This window comes from Pinus tabuliformis, chromosome 8 (genome assembly GCF_031772625.1).
Source record: "Pinus tabuliformis cultivar Carrire ecotype Pingquan chromosome 8, CPIR1, whole genome shotgun sequence".
In the NCBI taxonomy this organism is placed as follows: Eukaryota; Viridiplantae; Streptophyta; class Pinopsida; order Pinales; family Pinaceae; genus Pinus; species Pinus tabuliformis.
In genome coordinates, this window is record NC_142294.1 from 1,680,044,494 (window position 1) to 1,680,066,144 (window position 21,651).

Sequence of the window (21,651 nt, forward strand, 5' to 3'; positions counted from 1 at the left end):
CAAATTTTTTTTCATTCAAAGGACTTGAGTACAACAAGTTGCAACTGCAATGTATTTTGCTTCCGCTATAGATAATGAGATTGAGGTTTTCTTTTTGCTCAACCATGATACGAGACAACCACCTATATAGAATGTTACTCCAGTAGTACTCTTATGATCATCAATGCTTCCCGCCCAATCTGCATTTGTAAAGGCTTGAATAATGAGATTTTTTCCCTTGTGATACTACAAGCCATATTCTGTTGTTCCCTTTAGATATCAAAGAATTCTTTTGACGCCAATAATATGTGATTCTTTTGGTGCTACTTGGAATCTTGCTACTTGTCCAACTAATTGCATAATGTCTGGTTAGGAGGTTGTTACATATAGAAGACTACCAATCATAGATCTGTACAACCTCTGATCCATGTCCTGAGATGAGTCGTCTATGCTCAATTTGCATCCTGTTACCATCAGAGTAAGGACGGGTTTGCAATCTTCCATTTTGAATTTCTTGAGCATTTCCTTGATGTACTTGGCTTGACATATAAATATTCCTTTCTCTTGCTAATATATTTGAAGCCCTAAGAAGTATGTCAATTCACCAAGTAAAGACATCTCAAACTCACTTTGCATCTTTGTAGCAAAGTTCTTACTTAGTTGATCATCATTGCTACCAAATATTATATCATCCACATATACCTCAACGATTGTTAAATTATCCTTATCCATTTGTACGTAAAGATTACTATCAGCAATACCTTTCTTGAACCCTTGTTGACATAGATATCTGTCAAGATGAGCATACCATGCTCTGAGAGCCTGCTTGAGACCATATAGAGCCTTCTTTAACCTGCAAACATAGTCTTATTTTTCTAATAGTAGAAAACCTTAATGTTGTTCAATGTAAACTTCTTCTTCTAATTCTCCATTTAGAAATGTTGATTTAACATCCATTTGGTAGACTTCTCTTTTTCTTAAGCATGCATAGAAGAGAAACATCCGGATGGCTTCCATTCTGGCAACTGGTGCACATGTTTCATCGAAATCAATTCCTTCCACTTGTGTGTAGCCTTTGCAAACCAATCTTTCTTTGTTTCTGGTAACCTGTACATCTTCATTCAATTTGTTCCTGAACACCCATTTGGTCCCAATGACATTTTTATCTTTTGGTCGTGGAACTAATTCCTAGGTGTTATTCTTCTCAATTTGATCCAATTCTTCATTCATAGCTACCACCCAATGTTCATTCTGGCTGGCTTCCTCAAAACTACTAGGCTCAAAGGTTGCTAGAAAAGAAATGTGAGCTTGTTGTGATGAACAAAGTTGTTGACCTTTTCTTGTTCCAATTCCTTTATTTATGTCACCAATTATTTGATTTGATGGATGGTTCTTTTGAATCCATTCTTTTGTTCTCTTTGGAGGAGCTTCTTGTTGTTGTTCCTGTATATCTTGTTGATCATTATTTACTTCTTCCTGGTTGACAGTTGCTTCTTGTTCTAGAATTTTCTCTGTATCTTTTTCATCCTCTATCTCAAGTTTCAAATATTCTAGATCCTCATCATTATTCGTTATAATACTATCTTCGTCAAATGTAACATTTATGCTCTCCACTATCCATTTTTGTCTTAGATTATAGCATTTATAGGCCTTTCTTTTGCGTGAGTGACCAATAAAGATACATTCATCAACATGCTATTCAAACTTACCCAAATTTTGATTTCTCTTTTGATATAACATTTGCTTCCGAAGATTCTGAAATATTTTACATTAGCCAATTTTCCTTTCCATAGTTCATATGGGGTCTTATTGCAATTATTTTTTAGAAGACTTCTGTTGATAATGAAGACTGTCGTATCAATTTCTTGAACCCATAATTTTTCATCCAATTTTGAGTCCTTCAGCATTATTATACCCATTTCCTATATGGTCCTATTCTTTCTTTTAGAAAATCCATTTTGCTGAGGTGTTTGTGCTGTTGAAAATTGTATTTTTATCCCATTTTCGTCACAATATTTCTGAAATAATTTGGAAGTGAATTCTCCGCCATTATTTGATCTTAGACACTTTATTTTTAAATCAGTTTCATTTTCGACCAACTCCTTGTAGATCTTAAAGCACTCAAATGCTTCAGATTTTTTCTTTAGGAAACTGACGGCTGTCATCCTGGTATAGTCATCTATCATTAACATGAAATATAATTCTCCATCTAAGCCTTTTTTTCTCATAGGACCACATAGATTAGAATGTATCAATTCCAATGGATGTGATGCAAAGCGTTCTTTTGTTTTAAATCCGCATTTTGTCTGCTTGCCGTGCCGACAGGCCTCACATAGTGTGTTGGAAGGTTTTGATATTTTCAACATTTCTCGTATTGCTTCCTTTTTTCTTATCCTGACAAGATTGTCAAAGTTTATGTGACCCATTCATTTGTGCCATAACCAACTTTCATCTTCTTTAGCTAGTAGACATGCTTTAGTTGCTTCATCCAGAACATATATGTTGTTTGGAGATCGACTTGTTGTAGCCACAATTTTACCATACCTACCTTTCCTGATTTCACATTTTGTGGAGTTGAATAGCATTATGTGTCCTTGATCATACATTTGTCCAACACTGAGCAGATTGTGATTCATGTTTTCAACCAATAGAACATTCTTGGCTAGAGCATCTTTGCTTCCGAGACTGATGGTACCTGATCCTATAACATTTGAAGATCCATCATTTCCAAATGACATGGTTCCATTCTTCTTCTCTTTCATAGATACAAATTTATTTCTATCTCTAGTCATATGCATTGAGCAACCGCTATCAACATCCCACATAGCTTTGTTGTTTTAAGCCTTGAGAGCAAGAGCAAAATTATCAGTTTTCTTCTTCTTCCATGTTTGTTCATTCTATGGCTTCGAATATTCTTCTGGAGGATTTTCAATTCTGTAGTCTCTGGCTATGTGTCCAAAGTTTTGAGATTTGTAACATTCAATATTAGTTCTTAAATGTTCAAATCTATTGATGTTTCGTTGAGCCCTGGGAGGTTCATGTTTGACAGACCTCCTGGAATTGTATTGGTTCCTAGGGTACGTGCGACATTCTACAGCTTTATGACCAAATTTTCCACATGAGTAACAATAGCCATGAAAAATATGTTGGTAATTGGATGGAAATATTCGTCGGGGAATTGTCTTCCAAGGCTGTTCTTGTGAATCTTGTCCAATGAAGTCTACATGCCTGTCAGATCTCATAGGTTCATTGTATTTTGTTGTAGAAGGTCTTACTTATTCTTATTTGTAACTGAGGCCAGTTTTGTCATTGTAAGATCATTGATTGTTGATGAGTTCTTCCAATGCCCTTGAGCTGTTGGCATAGTTTTTGACAATTTTTCCCTTCTTCACTTCCTTACGCAGTGTGACTACCTCGGCTTCTAATGCTTCCCTTTCTCGGTTTCTTTCTTCCAACTTCTTTTGAAGTGAATCTTAAATACATTTGTGTTCTTCAAATTCAAATTTGAGACCTTGAACTTGTTCTTCAAGAGTGTTGGAATGGATCTTCTCAACCTTGAGCTCTTTTATAAGCTTGATTGCCTTCTTATAAAATTCTTCTATGGTCAACCCTTCTTCTTCGTTGCTTGATACCTCTTTTTTATTGTGCTTGGCCATAAGAAATACTCTCTCATTGGCTTCTTCTTCACTGTCATTTTCTTCATCAGATGATGAGTTATCTTCTTTAGAGAGAAAGTTCCTTTTGAATCCTTTCTTCTTGCCTTGCTTGTTGAATTTCTTAAAGCCTTTCTTTCCTTTTGAGTTTCCATCACTTCTATTCGGACATTTTGCTGCGAAATTCCCAACCTCACCACAACCAAAACATATCAATGGAAGTTTACCTTTGAATTTTCCCTTACTAATTTTTAGTTCTCTCGTAAAGTAAGCATATTCTCCATCTGAAAAACCTTCTTCATCATCTTCCTTTTCTTCACACTTATAGGTGCAAGTGCAAATCTTTGCCTTTGAAGGTTGTTTGTCCTTATTGGTTTTCTTAGATGTAGCGAACGCAGTTTCTAGATGTGAAGTACCCTCTTCTTCATCAATTCTCATTTCATATGCTATGAGAATTCCATGTAATTCCTCTTTGCTGAGTTTGTCTAGATTTGCACTGTATTCTAAGACCGATACCTTTGGGTTGAATCTTCCTAGTAACGTTCTAAGAATCTTTCGTATAATAGTCTTCTCGTCAACATGCTCTCCCAATCCTTCCAAAGTGTTGGTTATTTCATAAACGTGTTGGAAGTATGTAGCAATGTTGTCATCTTCTTTCATTCTGAGTTGCTCAAATTTTTCTCTGTAGATTTGAAGCTTTGCTTCTTTGACATTTGAGTCACCTGCATATATATTCTCAAGCTTGTCCCATACATTTTTGGCGATTTTACAACCCAACACCTTATGATAAGTAGATTCAATAAGTCCACTGATAATAATATTCTTTGCTTTTGCATCATTTACCAAATTCTTCTTACCTTGTTCATCTGCGGTTGGTGTAAGGTCATTTTGAACAGTGTCCCATACTTTGTAACATTGCGCCAAGAGATAGACCTCCATTCTTCCTTTCTAGAGTGCATAATTATTTTCATTGAATAGAGGTACACCATTCTTGGTATGCTCCATGATATCCTTCTAGTTGTTAAACTGCTATTGAAGGAACCAAGCTCTGATACCAATTGTTGGAAAATACTGGTGGGGGGGGGGGGGGTGAATCAATATTCCTTAGCAATTATCACTTTTAAATATTTTCAGAGCATTAGTTAATCTTCAATTATCATTAATGTTTATGCAGTAACAATAGTGAATAAAAGAACACAAGAGGCACAAAAATTTTAGGTGGAAAACCCCCTCCTGGTAAAAAACCATTGAACGCTTTTCTAATAACTTTAATCTTCAACTCCAATTGAAAAGAAAGCTCCAACTTCCTAGAATCTAGAAAATCATTCTTCTCTAGCTCCCACTAGATGGACGCTCCAATGCCTGAGATTCTTCAGTAGTCAACTAAACAAATGCCCCAACACCCAATGAGCTACAACTCACCCTAACACCACCCTACCACCCTGAAGTTTTCACAGGCTTGAACCTATTGGTAACTTCATGCACCAGCCTAGCACCACCCTACCACCCTATAGAAGAATAAAAGAAGAATGGAATCTCGTACCAGGAAAAATGGTCCACTTTACAATGATATAGAATGATGTAAAAGAAGAAGACACACTAGACCATAACCCCGACTATGACACAACCACCTAATGATGATCCTAGACCTCCCAACATTGCCTCTTCAACTCCTGGAAGATAGAAACTTGTACAACTTTTACAATGACTCTGTACAATGATACTTTTACAGTGATTGTATGCAGTGCTTCCCACTTGAAGACTTCATGTGGTGAACTTATTGTTGTTGTTCTGCACCTTGATTGTTGCTCTTATCATGCTACCCTTTCTCACTCTTCAGAAAATTAGATTATGCATTGATTCTTCTCTCGATGAATATATAATACCTGCAAAAAGTCTTCAAAGAAATACCCATGACATGATAATAGCAAAACTTACCTCATCCCGCAGAACATAATATGTCAGTGCTAAACAAAAACAACAAATTAGAATACAAATAAGCTAATGCAATTAAGAGATGAACATGCATATACAGAAGATACTTACCTGTAGCTTACCTCTACTGCATCATTTTATGTACCTTTCTCTTTGCTGCCCTAGAAGGTTTGGTCCTTTGCACCCCTTGACAACACTTGATCTAGTTTTTCTTGCCTTCTAGGAGCACGATATTTAATATGATGTATATCTGCGATTTCAGATCCCCAACATGTGATATTTGGTCTTATAGAATCCCGCTGAGTCTTCTTTCCAATGCCATAGGTCTGACCCGATTTGGACTCTTCAAGGCAATGTTATGCCTAATCTCTCGCAATGACCTAATTATGGACTAGTTCAGTAGAGCGAACTTATATGACGTACCATGTGTCACTATTTCCTCCTTTAGCTCTAAAATTGATACACAAAAATCTACAATATGTGCATTGTCTATCACGTTTTACATAATTCCAATCCTCTTCTTTGAGAGAAAGTTATGACGATTTTCCCGAGGTCACTTCTTTGAGATGAAATTAGGCAGCCTACAACAACCCTAACTTCCATGGATCATATCTCAGAAAATATAGTGAACCAAGATTTGAAATTCGGTCAAAACATTCATCAGGATGGTGAATCAAATGGGTTTTAATTTCAGAATCTAAGACTTCGCAGAAATGAAGTTATAGCGAAAATTCCACAATCACTACATTTGGATGACATATGAGATTTATTTTTATAGATTTGAGAGGGGCTTCTATAGAGAATGTTGGAGGGATTTTAGGAGCTTAAAAAATTATTAATTATTGATTATTCAATGACCAAAACCAATTATGAGTGCCATGCCACAACCCCATAGGGTTTTAGCCCACTAACTGGGGTTACTAACTCCAAACATGAATATCTCTCAAACTGTGAAGAATTACTTGGCGTGCCATATATCAATGGAGACATCTCGATGAGTAGAATCTATCTAGAAGATCCTTGACTCAAAATAGAGTAAGTCGTCAAGTCAAAATACCCTTGCAAGATCTGGGTATCCCTTGGTGCTTCTTGGGTTGACATCAATGACAACCTCAGATCATCTTTAGATCAACACATGTCACTTGGTCTAAAAACTTTGGCAAAAACTTTTACGGCTTTAATATTAGTTTTTATTTGGCATCTAAGGCTTGATAATCCAAGTTAGTTGATTTGATTTCATGGCATTTATTTGTGTGAGGTTGCGTATTTTTGTTTGATTATTATAATGGTTGCAGACAAAATTGTATGGTTTTGTTGTAACAGCTACAACCACCCTCCAAAAAATTTCCTATGCTTCGATTTTGGAGCCTCCCTTCTTATCTACAAGAGATCATCTTACACTGATCTAGGTATTCATGCTTCGACTGAGACTTATATTTTCATTTTTTTCTTATTTTTTCTCTCTTAGCTGATTCTTCTAAGTTACAAATTGATCTCCCAACTTGGTCTAACAATAGTTTTGGACTTGCCCTGAGAAATTGTGAAATCCTTGAGGGTAAGTAGTCTTGATGATAGGAATTGCATAGTCCTGACTAGCAATCATTATTGAGCTCGGAACTGCACAATCATGGAAGACAACCTAGCATTGAGCCTAGAAACTACGTAACCCTCACTAAGCTTAGAAATTGTGTAGTGCACTGATCTGGAAAGTTGCCTAGTTCCCCAGAACTGTGCAGTCTTTCCTGGTAGTGTGCAGGGAAAGTTTCTCGAGAAAAAGAAAAAATCAAAAAATCAAAAGGCATCCTTAAAAAACAGGGATCTAATTTTAGTATCCTGAAGGAGGCACTTGCTCTATTTCCATAAACTTTTGCCAAGTGTCGCTTTTTCCTTGATTTAAGCATGCTCATCATCAACTCTAAGTTGCAAAAATATATTTAATCAACGCTTCTAGGTCTCATTTGCACACTCTAACTTGGAGCTCTAGCATTCCCGAGGATACTAAAGAACCTTCGGTGCGATCATCGTCACTTTTCCAGGTGATTTTTTCTTTTGTCTTTTGCCTATTTTTCTGTCGCTTTTTGTTGTTTTCCTTGTGTGAGTGTTGTTTCACTAATTTATCTTCATGGTTGTTGGTTTTTTAACTTGTAGAAGTGTTGTTTTAAGGTTTAGACCGGCTTTCCCAAGTGTCGCATTAGTTTTCCTATTTTTGCACCAATGGTCGTCGTTGCGACGACTCCCCTCACATACTTTGTTTTCCTTTTGCGCGATTAATTGTTGCACTTGATTCACATGCATTTACTTTCACTTAGTAAGACATGCTCTCAGCATCACACTATCTCTTTGATATTCTCGTTTTCTACACTTCCCTTTGGCAGATATAAATTCCCCTTGGCCATTTTTCAGTTTGCCTAGCTGGCACTGCACAACCATAAAGCTCAAGCCACAAGCTTGTTCTATGGAATTGCGTAGTACGTAGTCCAAGATTGCACTGTGCAGTTCTAGGAGAAATCATGTCATCTTAGCCAATGAGATTGCACAATGTGCAATCTCTCCCAAACCTCTGACCAGGTTGAACCGTGAATTGTGCAGTTTTAAGCCACAAGCTTCCACCTTGGTTATCGGTACCACACAGTGCACAGTTCCCATAGGAAGCCAATCCATATTGCTAATCAAATTTGTGCAATCCTCCCATCTGATGCCTGTTTTATGTTTGAACTTTCCTTGTAAGTATATTTTCTTAAGATTGACATTTTCTTTCCATGAGTGTCCTTTATGTCCCATAGGTACAGTGGTTTTTTAGCACCTCTCTTGCAGTCATTGTTACCATGGTACTTAAGAGAGATGCTTCAAAGAAAACCACTGAGAGTAGTATTAGGGAAGCAGTTGAGAAAACATCATTTGATTTATCAGTGTATGCAAATACTCATTTGTTTAAAGAAAATGGATCATCACTGACATAGAAATAGGTTAAATATCATTTTGCAAAGGAATTTGAGGCAGGCTTGGAGGAATGACAGGTGTATCTCATCATCTGGCAGTGAGGATTATATAAGGTTGCATGAAGGTATCCAACCTTCCCGCGTGCAAATGTAAACACCTGGATTGTCTCACACATTAATGAGAAGACCATGACATTGAGTAGTGCTAGCGGGTAGAAGCTTCCCACCTTCTGGGTAGAAACATTTCAGCAAATGTATCACTTGCCCAAGCTAGTAGAGTGCATGCACTCACTCTTCTATACCGGCCACAACCATTGAAAGAGCCATTGAAATTTTGACAAAAACCCATGTGTACAAAACAAAGTCCCTCTAGAAGGCCTACCGGCTCTTGGTTATCTTTGCTTCTAGGATCCATGGTCAAGAGAGAACGAAAACCTTTCTTGAAGGGTGGGAAATCTTATTGGACCAAGTAGTGAACGATGGGAGGTCGTTCAAATAGTCAGATTTGTTGGCTCGACAGTTGAAGGCCCATGTAGCATAAACTTGGAATCCTCCCAAGGGCAAGCGAGCAAGGTTTTGTATTTTTGCATGCTTACTGGATGGAATCTGTGCATAATAGCAGTTTCTTGGCATGAACTAGACATGGACACCAGGAGAAACTGTCATGCACATGTATTTCAAGTTTCTTTCATAATTCAGTTATCGAGGAGGAATGGCACACCTAACTGACCACTTCATCATCCTGTTGTACAAGATTATCTTTGAAGAATATTCACCTTGCATGTCACGAGAATCAATGGAGTTGATAATAGACATCATATATTGGTATGCCTCACCAGGGGCCACCTTCATTAGAGTGTTTGGAGGAGAGATGCCTCTGCATGTTTTACCAAGGTATGCCACTCAAAAACTCGACATACAAGAAGTATCATACCATCTCACCACAGGGTTATCAACAAAAATACACAAGAGGAAGAAATCACCATGGTCCGTTGTTCCATTGTATATTGGATTATATGAGATAAGGAACTTGAAATTTGTGGATTTTGAGGCAAAGGAGATAGTGAGATTTGAATTCAGCACTTGGGACTTTAATCTATATGATCCCCGCAATATTTGTAAGGACCATTGTGCGAGAGTTTACTTTCCATGGATTGGCGAGACATTCTATTGGACGGAGGAGGATCCTTGGAGGTCCAGCTACAATGCCTCCAAACTCCATGAGTTGGTCACTGTAGCGGGGACTTCACAGGATGATCCACAAATAGTAGCAACTTCGAAAGCAACAACAATAGAAGGAAGCAATCCCATGTAGGATAAGGGAAAGAGGAAGATTGATGACAATCCATAAGGAGAACAAAGTTGTAAGATGAAAGAAGAGCATATTTTCATGAAAGAAACTTTGGCAACAAAAGTTAAGAGGAAGAAAAGGATATAGAGAGCATTGTGGAGGAAGAGATAAAAGAAGAGGTTGCAGGAAGAAGTATTGAAGCTACAGGAGGTAGAGTAGAAGGTAAAGGAAGAAAAAGAGTTGAGGAGGAGAGAATGAGAAGAGATGTAGAAGAAGGAGGAAGAATAAAGGTAGGGTACAATGGCAGAGGAAACAATGTCGATACAGGTTGAAGAGTGGGAACAGGACCAACCAATAGCTGAGGAGGAAGGTGAACAAATGCAAGATTGAGAGCTTACTCAGTAGATTGAGAAATTGATTGAAGTGACAGACATGGAGATGGAATAGGAACCATAGAATGAAGATGTTGATATGATGCCAAGTGCACCACAGGTCATCCCTCAGCCTCCACCACCTCCAAGAGCAGAGCCAACCCCGAGAGAGCAAGGGGGTATTGTTTCCCTTAATGATGATCCAATAATGGATGTGTACAATCTATCATTCGATGAGTTACAAAGGAGGATTTCATTGGCATGGAGAAAGCACTTTCAGTATGATCAATCATCACCTGCATTCGTTAAAGAAAGGGTGATAGTATCGGACCCCAGGAAGCATCCAAATTCCATTACCGAACCCAAATTAGCCTATGTGGGAGAAACAAGATCAAACATTCAATATTTGATGAGTGAGAATGAGAGATTGCCACAGAAATTGCATGATGACAAAAAAAGATGTGGAAAAAGTCCTTGAAACAATGCATAATTTAGTTTCCACACATTTAATTAGATGATATGACAGTAGCGTTACTTGTTGAGGTATCAACACTTGGAGAAAACAAGTAGATTCTCTCTGAGGGGTTTGTCACTGTAAATAAAGTAGTTGTATGTTTGCATGGCCTACAACAACAGAGCAAATAGTTTGTTCAAACTCTCAAGAACATACAAGTTTCCATTGCTAATGTGCATGAGTGGACAATGCAATACAAAGGGGAATCACTTGACTTAATGAAGAAAATGAAGCCACAAGAAGAATTGGATAAAGTGAAGATTCGAATGTTGATTCAGAATAACATGCATCTTGCCTCATTCGTTGGTAATATTCAGGCCTCATATGTACGATTGTTCAGTAGTTTGGATGTCTTGGTGAGAACACACAGATCCCATCAGTCGATTCACTCACCAAATCTAAACCCAAACACCAATTCCAACAGGAGATTGAATATTACTTGGAGCAGCTGAGACAGAATGCCACCAGGGAAGATTTGGAGCTGAATAGATAGGACATGCATAATTTCATCAGTGGTCCTATCAAAGTCAGAACAATGATGCTAATGCTTCATAACAAACTAGACATAGGTTCCAAGACAGTGTACCTGGATGCCATGGAAGCCAAAGTCCTCTTCCATCCAAACACCACTATGCTATTTGGGTACATCATAACACAGTATCAAGCTTGGCGCCAATATGTGATTGAGAAGCAGTAAGTGGAGATCGTTGAGCTAGACTTCTCCAAAAATCAAGCATCATAGTGTTGTTTCTTGTGGGGTTTTCAAGTTGTCTCTAACCTATTTTGTCTTATATGGGTACAAGTGTAAAATGTAATATTATTTGTAATTATGTTGTAAGTGAAATTCCAAGTGCCAATAATGGAATATGAAGGGTCATCATGGAATATGAAGTGCCAATAATTTCCCACTATTGAGGCTAGTGGTCATATGCTTTGAATATGGTAGGCTATTCTTATTGTATTTGCAATGTATGTTATTCAAATTATGCTTATTCTTATGAACTATTTCGTTTGCATTTGTATGAAACTTGTTGAATGTGTGTTGTTGTTGTATTAACTCATCACTTTAACTTGTGGGCTATTCTGGATCTTAGCTTGTGATGTCATTATGCTCATGAGTTCCTTTCAGGTTTCTTACTATTAGAGGCTTCCAAGGTTCACACACATGCTCTCACCCAAAGTTATCATACTTCACTCCACACGTTTTCATAGTCAAGGCATAATATTACCACCGAATACGGGGAATCCTACTCCAAATGGTGTGAGGTCTACTTGGGACTTCAGATTGGGAAGAACCTTGAATGTTGGCGGGTCCAGTACCGTGAACATTTTTGGCGCTAGAAGGAGGGTCAGATGACAAGATGATCCATGGAAGTCTGTTTTGAATTTATGCACACATTTAATGACTTCTCACCATATCATAACCCCGACATGTTTTTCCAGACATGCAAATATGAAAGTGTCGGTGAAAATTATTGATGACTTGTCCAATCTGAAATTTAATGGCGAGGGTAAAACAACCTTTTTTTAGCACATTGATCACTTTCTTGATTTATGCATGAAACACAACATCCACTATGAGGATGTTAACTGTAGGTTTTTCATTCTCACGTTCAAAGGGCGCGTGAAGGAATGGTGTTACACATTTCCTGAAGCTTCCATTCACTCTTTCAAACAACTTTTCATAGAGTCATGTCATGCTTTCAATTTCTATGATCATAAAGCTCTTAATAAGAAAATTTAAAATTACGAAAATCACTTGATGAATCTATTCAGGATTTTCACGATCGTTTCATCCATTACTTATTTAATTTCTTAAACATGAAGTTGATTGGTCTTTCTTGGTAGATAGATTTCTATATCTTTTTCACATTTCAGAAAATACACACGAGTTATAATATTTTGAATCTCTCCAAACTTAACTCAGTGTTAGAGATTCTAAATATGTGATGGACAAGGATGTTGTTCCAAGTGACCCTCCACCCCCTTCTCATCAAACAGCTCTAGTCCTACAAGTTGAGGTGGTAGAAGTTGAGAATTCACTTGTTGATCTACCACCATCTTCTCCTACCCCACTTACTCATAATTTAGTGAAGGTTTGGACTATGACTCTGATGGTTGTGATGAAGTGTTATCTCCTCATCCTCCATCCTTTGGTCCCTCTGATCCTCTAGATTGTGATGTGTTGTGTTCGCTTGTTTCAGATCTCTCTTTTGATGTTCACGAGGATCAAGTCCCGGATGGAGTTGGTGTTGAAAAACCAACCTGCGGTGTTATTTTTGATGAGTATGTGTGGGAGTTTGAACAAGAAAATGCGGTTAAGGATGACCTCCTTCTTTCCGCACCTCTTCCACATTATCCTAACATTTTCCATGATTTTTTCATTCCTATTCAATCTTGTGATAATTCAGTTTCTGATGTTACTACTTTTGATCATTCGCAGAACACGTGGAATTCCAATTTTTCAATTGAATGCAAAGATGACACATATTGGCTGCTTAATCCTCCCAATCTCTCACCTTCTCTTTCTTGGAACATAAAGGATGAAATTTCACATTGTTCATCATCCCCTCTTTATGATTTTCCATATCATGAGGATGCCTCTATTTGTGATATTGAACTTTTTGATCATGGATGTCGTGATCTTTTCATTATTTCACTTGATCACAATTCTGATTCTTCCACTGTTGATATTTATAAGCCATCGATCTTTGATGATCCATCTTCTATGAATTGGAACCTCCCCAAGTTGTTAAGGAACTTCAACTTGAGCTGATGGTTATGTCAGGTTCTTGTAGTCTTGAGGTCAGTTCCACTTCCGATCAGAAATATGTTGAATCATTCAATTCTCCTCATCACTCTATTGTACATATTGAAAATCAATCTATTTTACAATTTTTACATCCTCCATATGTATGACATGATCCTGTCACTTAGTCATTGGAGGAGTCGTATGTAGAAAGCACTGTTGCAAAACTGAAATTTTCTTCTTTCTCCATGTTTGCTCGTTTTCTGAGTTGGAAGTTTGTTCTTACATGTCTTTGAATCACAATGTGTTTGAATACCATGGTACATCTATAGGGTGCCTTTCATACAATTTTGGTTTTTACTTTTCTGTAGTCCATTCAAACTTTGAATGTTTTGGTTTGCATTGGCTTATCTTTCTTGTTTGTTGGTATGCTTGTATATCTCTCTTGACTTGCATTCCCTCACCTACATAGGTCGTCCAATGCATCGATGGTTGTACTTGAAGTATCACTTTGTGTAAGTGTGGCCTATGCTTTGTTTAGGTTAGGAGTAGGAGTAGTTTTTATTTTCTTGGTTGTTTCCTTTGATTTTCTTTACTTTTTTCTCGCTTTTACCCCATTTCTTTCCTTTCATTTGTTTTCTTTTCAGTTATAGGTTATTTTCTGCAAGAGACCATGTTTGGCTTCTCAGCCAAGCTCGGTGAAATCTAAGAGGAAGTTGTATTGCTATAAATGCTTGGTTATCTGTCTATTCCCTATCTTTATGAGAATATTGCATTTCTTTTAGTCATTTGGGTTGATCAACGTCGGGTAAAAATTTCAATGTGCCATGGAAATTACATTCCATAAACTGATCGGAAAGAGTGTGGTGGTCTATCTCGACGATGTCACAGTATTTTCCAAGAAGAGATCCAACAACATACGCCACCTGATGAAAATTTTCGAGCAATGTCACAAATACAAGATATCCCTTAATCCCAAAAAGAGCATTTTCGTAAGGGTAACCTCTTATGCCATATAATTTCCAAAAGTGGGATTAATGTAGACTTGAAGAGGGTCAAAAAAATTACGTAGATTCCCCTCCATGTGAACAAGAAAGTAATGCAGTCCTTCCTCAAGAAAATTAACTTCCTCTACAATTTTATCTTTGATTACACTTAGATCGTCAAGCCAATACAGAAGATGGTAACGAAGGATGTGACATACAAATGGGATAAAAGGGAAAAGGACACATTTTCCCACATTAAGTAAGCTATTGAGAAGCACCTTCTTTATACAATCTAGATTTTAGCAAATATTTTTTGCTCTACACTTTCGCTTATGACACTTCTCTCACCGTTGCGCTCACGCAAGGATATTACCAAAATAATGAGCGACAAATATCTTTTATGAGTGCTAGCCTCTAGGTACCTAAACTCAACTACCCTCCCATCAATAAACAATCTTATGCAGTCTTCAAGGCTATGAAACACTTTCGGCCATATCTCTTGAAAAATCATTGCATCATCTTTGTTTTGTACCCAGTATTCATATCATTATTCATTCAGCAATAGCTCGGTGAGAGAAGAGCGAACTGGATGACCTATTTATAGGAGTAAGATCTGGATTTCAAACCAGTTCATACAATCAAGGGCCACAATATTTGTTGGCTAGAACCATAAGTAGTAGATATGAAAGAAAAAGGTTTGTCTGGTTTGGAGAATGAAATCAAAATCTACAATGTCAAGCAAGTTTCCCACTACCATTGCGAACTCTTGGTACACAAATGTGTGCCAAAAACTTGAGCATGACACTATTCCCTCCCATTTATCTTCATGGAAGAAGAGGAAACTTAGAATTAAAGAATTATCTTATCAGTTGGTACATGTTGGGTTGTGTTATATTCTTTCCACGTAGTTAACAGGGGGTTTGAAGGGCACTCGTAACCCCACTTTATGGGGTCTGGGGCAACACCCTGGAAAATTTTGGTTTTGGATCCTATGTTAGGTCGGGCAGACCCACCTATGGTTTTGTGCATGATTTTCACACATGTTTTTTGGACGCGATGGTTTTCAGTCCATGGTATTGGACGTGATGGTTTTCGATCCATGGTATTGGACGTGATGGTTTTCGATCCATGGTATTGGACGTGATGGTTTTGAGTCCATGGTATTGGATGCTTTGGCATGTATAAATATGTATTGTAACATTGAAAGGAACATAATGAAAAATCAAGCTAGTAGTCTCGGTTTTGGGATCCAGGGGAAAAACTCTGTGTATATGTGTTTGATGTGTTATGATCTTGCATTGTTTATTTTCTATGTTTTAGAATTCGTATGCAGGTAATTTCTATACAGGGTTAAAACCTATAGTACAGGGGGTTATTTTCAGAAAGAACCATAATGGAGTTTTTCTCAAGTGCCTAGAAGCACACGAGTCAAAGAAAGTATTTTGTGATCTCCATAATGGACTAGCCGTAGGACACTTCGTGGGTAACAAAACTATGCATAAAGTCATGCAGGTTGACTTTTATTGGCCCACCTTATTCAAAGATTCTCACGCATGCTTCGCAAGTGTCTGGTATGTCAAAGGTGTGCTGGTTGAACTAAGAAGTCAGCCACCCCATAGCAACCTATTATAGTGGAAGAACCATTTCGATAGTGGGGTTTAAATGTCATCGTAGAAATCTTTCTACATTCATCAAAGAAACATTTTTACATCCACACTGCTACAGACTATTTTATGTGGTGCACGGAAGTAGTTCCACTTAAACATGTGAATGATTAGGAAGTCATCAACTTCGTTAAGAAGAATAGCATTTCTAGTTTTGACATTTCGACTTCACTTTTTTTTTGACAATGAAACATATTTTTCATCGTTAAAATTATATGACTTTGCATTTGAAAATGGAATTTTATTGAAACATTCAGCTAACTACTATCCATAGGGAAATGGTCTTGTTGATTTCACCAATAATAACCTTATATGCATTATCAAGAAGACCATCTTCTCTAAACAAAGGAACAGGCACTCTGCTTTGATAAATTCCTTATGGGTTGACCGAGTCACACAAAACCCTCTTTGGACATGTCCCCTTACTACCTGGTGTATGGAAAAGAATCCATCCTCCCCCCTAACATTTACTTTCATGTTCTCCATATTTCACAAGAATCCCAAGGAAAACCTTGTTTATTGGTTCAACATAGGATGTACACCCTTCATAAGCTACAGGAAAAAATATTGAAAGCAAAATAAAATTTTTCCCTTCATTAGAGTCATTTCAAGAGGTGGTTTGACAAGAAGTCTGTAGGGAAGAAAAAATTTAGTGTGACTGACTTAGTCTTAAACTGGGAAAAATCTCATGAGGAAAAAGGAAAGCACACCAAGTTTCAATCCCTGTGGATTGGAGCATTCGCTATTCACGAAAATCTTGGCCAACACACATATTGTCTACAATCACTAGACAGGAAGATTGGCTCTCTCCCTATTAAGGGCCAAGATTTAAAACATTATTTCCAATGATGATCTCGGGCCATGCCTACACTATCTATATAGTCTTTTCTTGATTGCTTGATTTTGTTTTTATGTTTTCATCATGTAAATCAATGTTGTGTGTCAATGTGTTTTTTGGCTTCTTTGTGCGTGGCTAAATTAAAAGAGAACCTTGTGACACTTAAACATTTGGCTAACCTTCGGCCCATATTCCTTATGTTGATTATATCTTTTGGTTGATGAAATTACACCGGAAGATACGATTCAGCCGTAAGGAGAGTTTTGATTAAACCATAAACATGTGTCTATTCATGAAACCTTATGCCCACACTCGTTTCTTATGTTTGGTGTATTCACGCTTATCCAATTCGTAAATGAGGAGAAGGGAAAAAATAAAAATGAGAAAACCTAAATCAGAGGTCTCTATATGCTTCTCTGAAGTAAAAACCTCTCCTTCTCTCAATAAGTCATGATCCCTCTTCTACCCATAAATGAATAAGTGTCAATGCATAGTCCTATATATAAATAAATAAAGGTGACAAAAGGGAAAGGATTCCTGCGCAGAGAGGTGAAGAAACAAAATTCATCAGGAAAATAATCAAGCTTGCTGGCAGTGGAGAAATGTTTGTGTTCCTGCAGTGACTCCACCAGGGAACTGTCCAAGCCTACTGGAAACAGATAAATACCAGAGATGAAAAATCACACTCTAAAAATATTAAGCTTGTGAACTTCACTATCCTTCCCAACTTGAAACATTATGAATTTGTTGAATCTTATGTTGTGTTCAACTGAGGAGGTATGAAGGGGAACATTTTTTTCATGGGGTAACTAGGGAGACCAAAGTAATCTACAAGATGAATCAATACTCCCCAAATAACCAAGACCCTACACAAAAGAGTTAACCAAGGAAAAGAAACTGGAATTCTACCAGTGTGTCACCAAGTGTTTTCGTTGTAACAACACCCTCCAAAATTTTGGCCTACACTCAATTTTAGATCCTTCCTTTATCTTGTAAATTGTTATCACAAAAATTGAAACTCATTCCATGTCTTTTCTTGAAGTATTTTTTTCCCTTTTGCAAGATAGGAAAAATGTCATGTTTTCGCATGTTAGTTGCTGCACAACGTGTATAAGCATGTTTTGGTGGTTTCAAGGGGCTATGTTTGTGTAAATGAGTTAATCTAACCATGTAAACACATATCACACTCATTTCCAAAGTTTCAAGCATTGTCACATAAGTGTTGTCAAGGTAGTCGCAAAGTGTATCTTTAGTGTCGCACTTGTCGTAAGTTGTTGTAAAGTTGTCACACTAAGGGAAATGCAATGTTCATGTGTCTTGGATGATATATGTTGTTGTTTATTAAAGCATTCTAAGTGTATTATCACAGTCAACCCCATCGATCCCACACTTACACAATTTCTGAAAAGCTTCCCAATCAAGCAAACTAGACTCACTCGGCCTCCCTAAACTGTGCATTGTGCAATATTAGCCCTCTAATTGTGACCTTGGCTCTCAACACTGCGCAATGTGCAGTTCATGCCTTCCATGACTGTCACACTACATAGTTCCAGTGCTCAAGCCCTGACCTTGGCTTCTAGAATTGTGAAATCCATATTCCCATCCTATCCTTAACTGTGCATTGCTCAATCTCTAACATTAAGCTCATCCCTTGAGAACCTGAGCTACAAATTTTTGTAATGGACCACCATCCTCTGTCTCCCAGAACTGCGCAATGTGCTGATCTAGTGCCCATCTCCTCAGCCTATCAAACTGACCTCCAGAATTGCACAATTTTCTTCCTCGGTCCAACCTGGACTGTGCATTGTGCAGTCTCAAGGCTCAAGTTTCACCTCTGACTACTTGAGTTGCACAATTGCGCAATCATTAAGCCCATCTCCTAGCTTGTCACCGAGTTTTGGCTCAACTTTTCACTCATTTATCCTCAAAATAACTGGAGTCAATGGATCAATGTATGATAGACATACCAATTCTTTTAAGGAGCAAGGAATGGCTCCAATGCTCCATTATTGGAGCTAATGGTGTTCATTGTATACATGTGTCTTGGAAATTTTACTTAATATAAGAAGCCTTATGTCCAACATGCTCTTAATGCATGGATTATGTATATTTGTAATACTATTTAATGAATGTTTGTAATTCATGTTTTCTTTCATATGTTCTAAAGTAGTTGAACTATTTCACTTATTTTGGTACTTATCATATTGAGAACGTGTTGTAATTTTTATTATCGTTGTCATTGATGAGCCTCAATATTGCAACAAGAATGTCGTAACTCCCAAGCCTACCAACTTTAATTATCAACCCAGGGTTTGTACAAAATTAAGGGGTATTGACACTATATGTGTAGCATACAATGTGTCCTTCCTTTGCTATCATGATGTAATAGAGTGCATGTAATGAAATCAAATCCTAACTAGTTGCAAAAATGGAAATGCTCGAAATGGAAACCTTGAGCCATTGCAAGAAAGAAAATACAAGGAAAAATGATTCTAATTGCATAAAGTAAAGATAATTAACTAAATATCAATCATTACATTTTAAATAATTTAGATCCACTGACAGAGTTCATTGGATGTGGTAATCAAGAAAATCATTATTGTATTATCCAATTCATAAATTTGTCCATTAACCCAATTCGTTGAGATGTTTTGCATGGGTAAAAAGGCAAGTCCTAAGTGGTGTTTATTCCTCCTCAACCATTGATTTAGAGCCTAGGGGTCATGATTCAACCCTAAGGGACAAAAACCAACATTTTTGAGCAAATATGGGCAAGTATATACATGTTGGAAGAGTGCTACAGGAAGCAGGTTTGTTACAGGAAGATATAATTCACCGAATAACGAGGAAAATAAAATCCAAAATCAATGGTAAATTTTTTCTTGTTTAATAGGATGTCTTAGGTCACCATTCCAAGTGGGACCACTCAAAAATACCCCTGTTAACACATGCTAAAAAATAGCAAAAAAATACTAGTCTAAAATATAGAAATTCGAGAACTAATGAGCTAGTTAATCTATCAATTTCCTAACCTAATAAAGTGCAAATGCAATGGGGTAATTTTTTTATTAATTGGAATGTTTTTATGATCTAATGCAATTGGAATTAACTCAATTGAAGCTCGTTAGTGTGTTCTAAAAAATAGAAGAAATTTACCACAAGGGACTTCCAGAAATTTAGATTTGGGAATAAACAAACTAATCCAAGTAGCTCAATGATTACTATGACCTTCAAAAGTTGTTAAAAGGATGAAATCATGCCTTTGATCCTAAAAAATAACTTACTTCAACCATTTAACCCAATCCGACAACAAGAAATCATCAATACTAAATGTAGAAATAGAAAAAGACAACAACAAGAGATGCATGTGAATAAGAAGTGAAAGGAAGAAAAGTAAATGATACAAAAGGGCTCTAAGGATCCTGGGATGACCAAGCCCAAGGAAACTTAGAGTCCTATGAAGCAGACCAAGATTTAGAAGCTGAAAATAACACCAATCTTCATTATTTCCATCAATACGATTACATCCCTGCAAGAAATAAAAGTGGAGCTATAAAAATACGAGTTCTCTCCACAAGGAGAATAATAATATAAAAAAAGTCCCTAGAGTAAAATTCGACTTGGTACTTATAAAAAATGATTAGGAATAATTACCCATGAAAGGAGGAAGATTTCCATCCCAAAATCCCTCAAATAGTGGATCTGGTTCCCAACACTAGGAATCTACATTAAATGACAAGGAACACATTCCTAGATTTTCTCAATCATTGGAGCTCCAAAATCTGTGCAATAATTTCATAATATCTTGTTGATTTATTATCCAATATTGATCCTCCTATAGTAGGGAGAAAGTCCCTAAATTATCTCCTCCTCCAAATCTCCATAATCTACCCAATATTCTCACAATATTCTACAAAAATAAATAATATTAGGCACAAATATGCAATTATCCATAAACCTTCCTAATGAACATATTAAAGCTAAAAAACATTATTAAGTGTAGAAGGAGAGGTTTAATATAGCCTTCATGTGCCTAAGAAAGGTTAGATGGGCCTTAATTTATGTCTAATTTGGAGGCCCATCACACCCTCCTGCTGAAACTATTGCTCATCCTTTGAGCAACCTATTCATCTTGCTTGCCTTGTTGTTCTTCATGTATGCTGACATGTGTCATGATTTTTATTTTTTATGGCCTCTTGATTCTCTTTCTATTTCTCTTCTTTGCATTTCATTTTTCTATCTCAGTTTCCCAAAGAAGCCATATTGTAGGTTAAGGTTACTTCTTTCCCTCAGGAGGTTCTTCAATTGTAATGAGATGCACACAACTTGAATCCTGTAGAAACTAAATTTTGCATGCTAAGAGGTGGTGGGTCCAACTTTTATTTATTTTGTTTATTTATATATTTATTTTTCTTTCTTCTTCTTTTTTTCATTATTTTTTCTTTCTTTTTTTCAACTTTTCTCTTTTTTTTTTTTGCATGCAAAATAAGCTCAAAGTGCTTTGAGTTAACTGGGTTAGCCCTCACCTACCCCTTCACACTCTTTGTCTTCCATCATGACTAAATGATTACATCCCACTTTCTCAATTCCTTTTCACTTTTCTCTTGTCCTCTCCCCCATGTGTGGGTGTCTTGGTGGAAAAGTGAAGTTAATTGCTAGATAAGGTCGAGGTTGCTCTGCTACAAATCTTGGCTATAAAAACCTTTTCCTTCATACACTTGAAATATTTTTC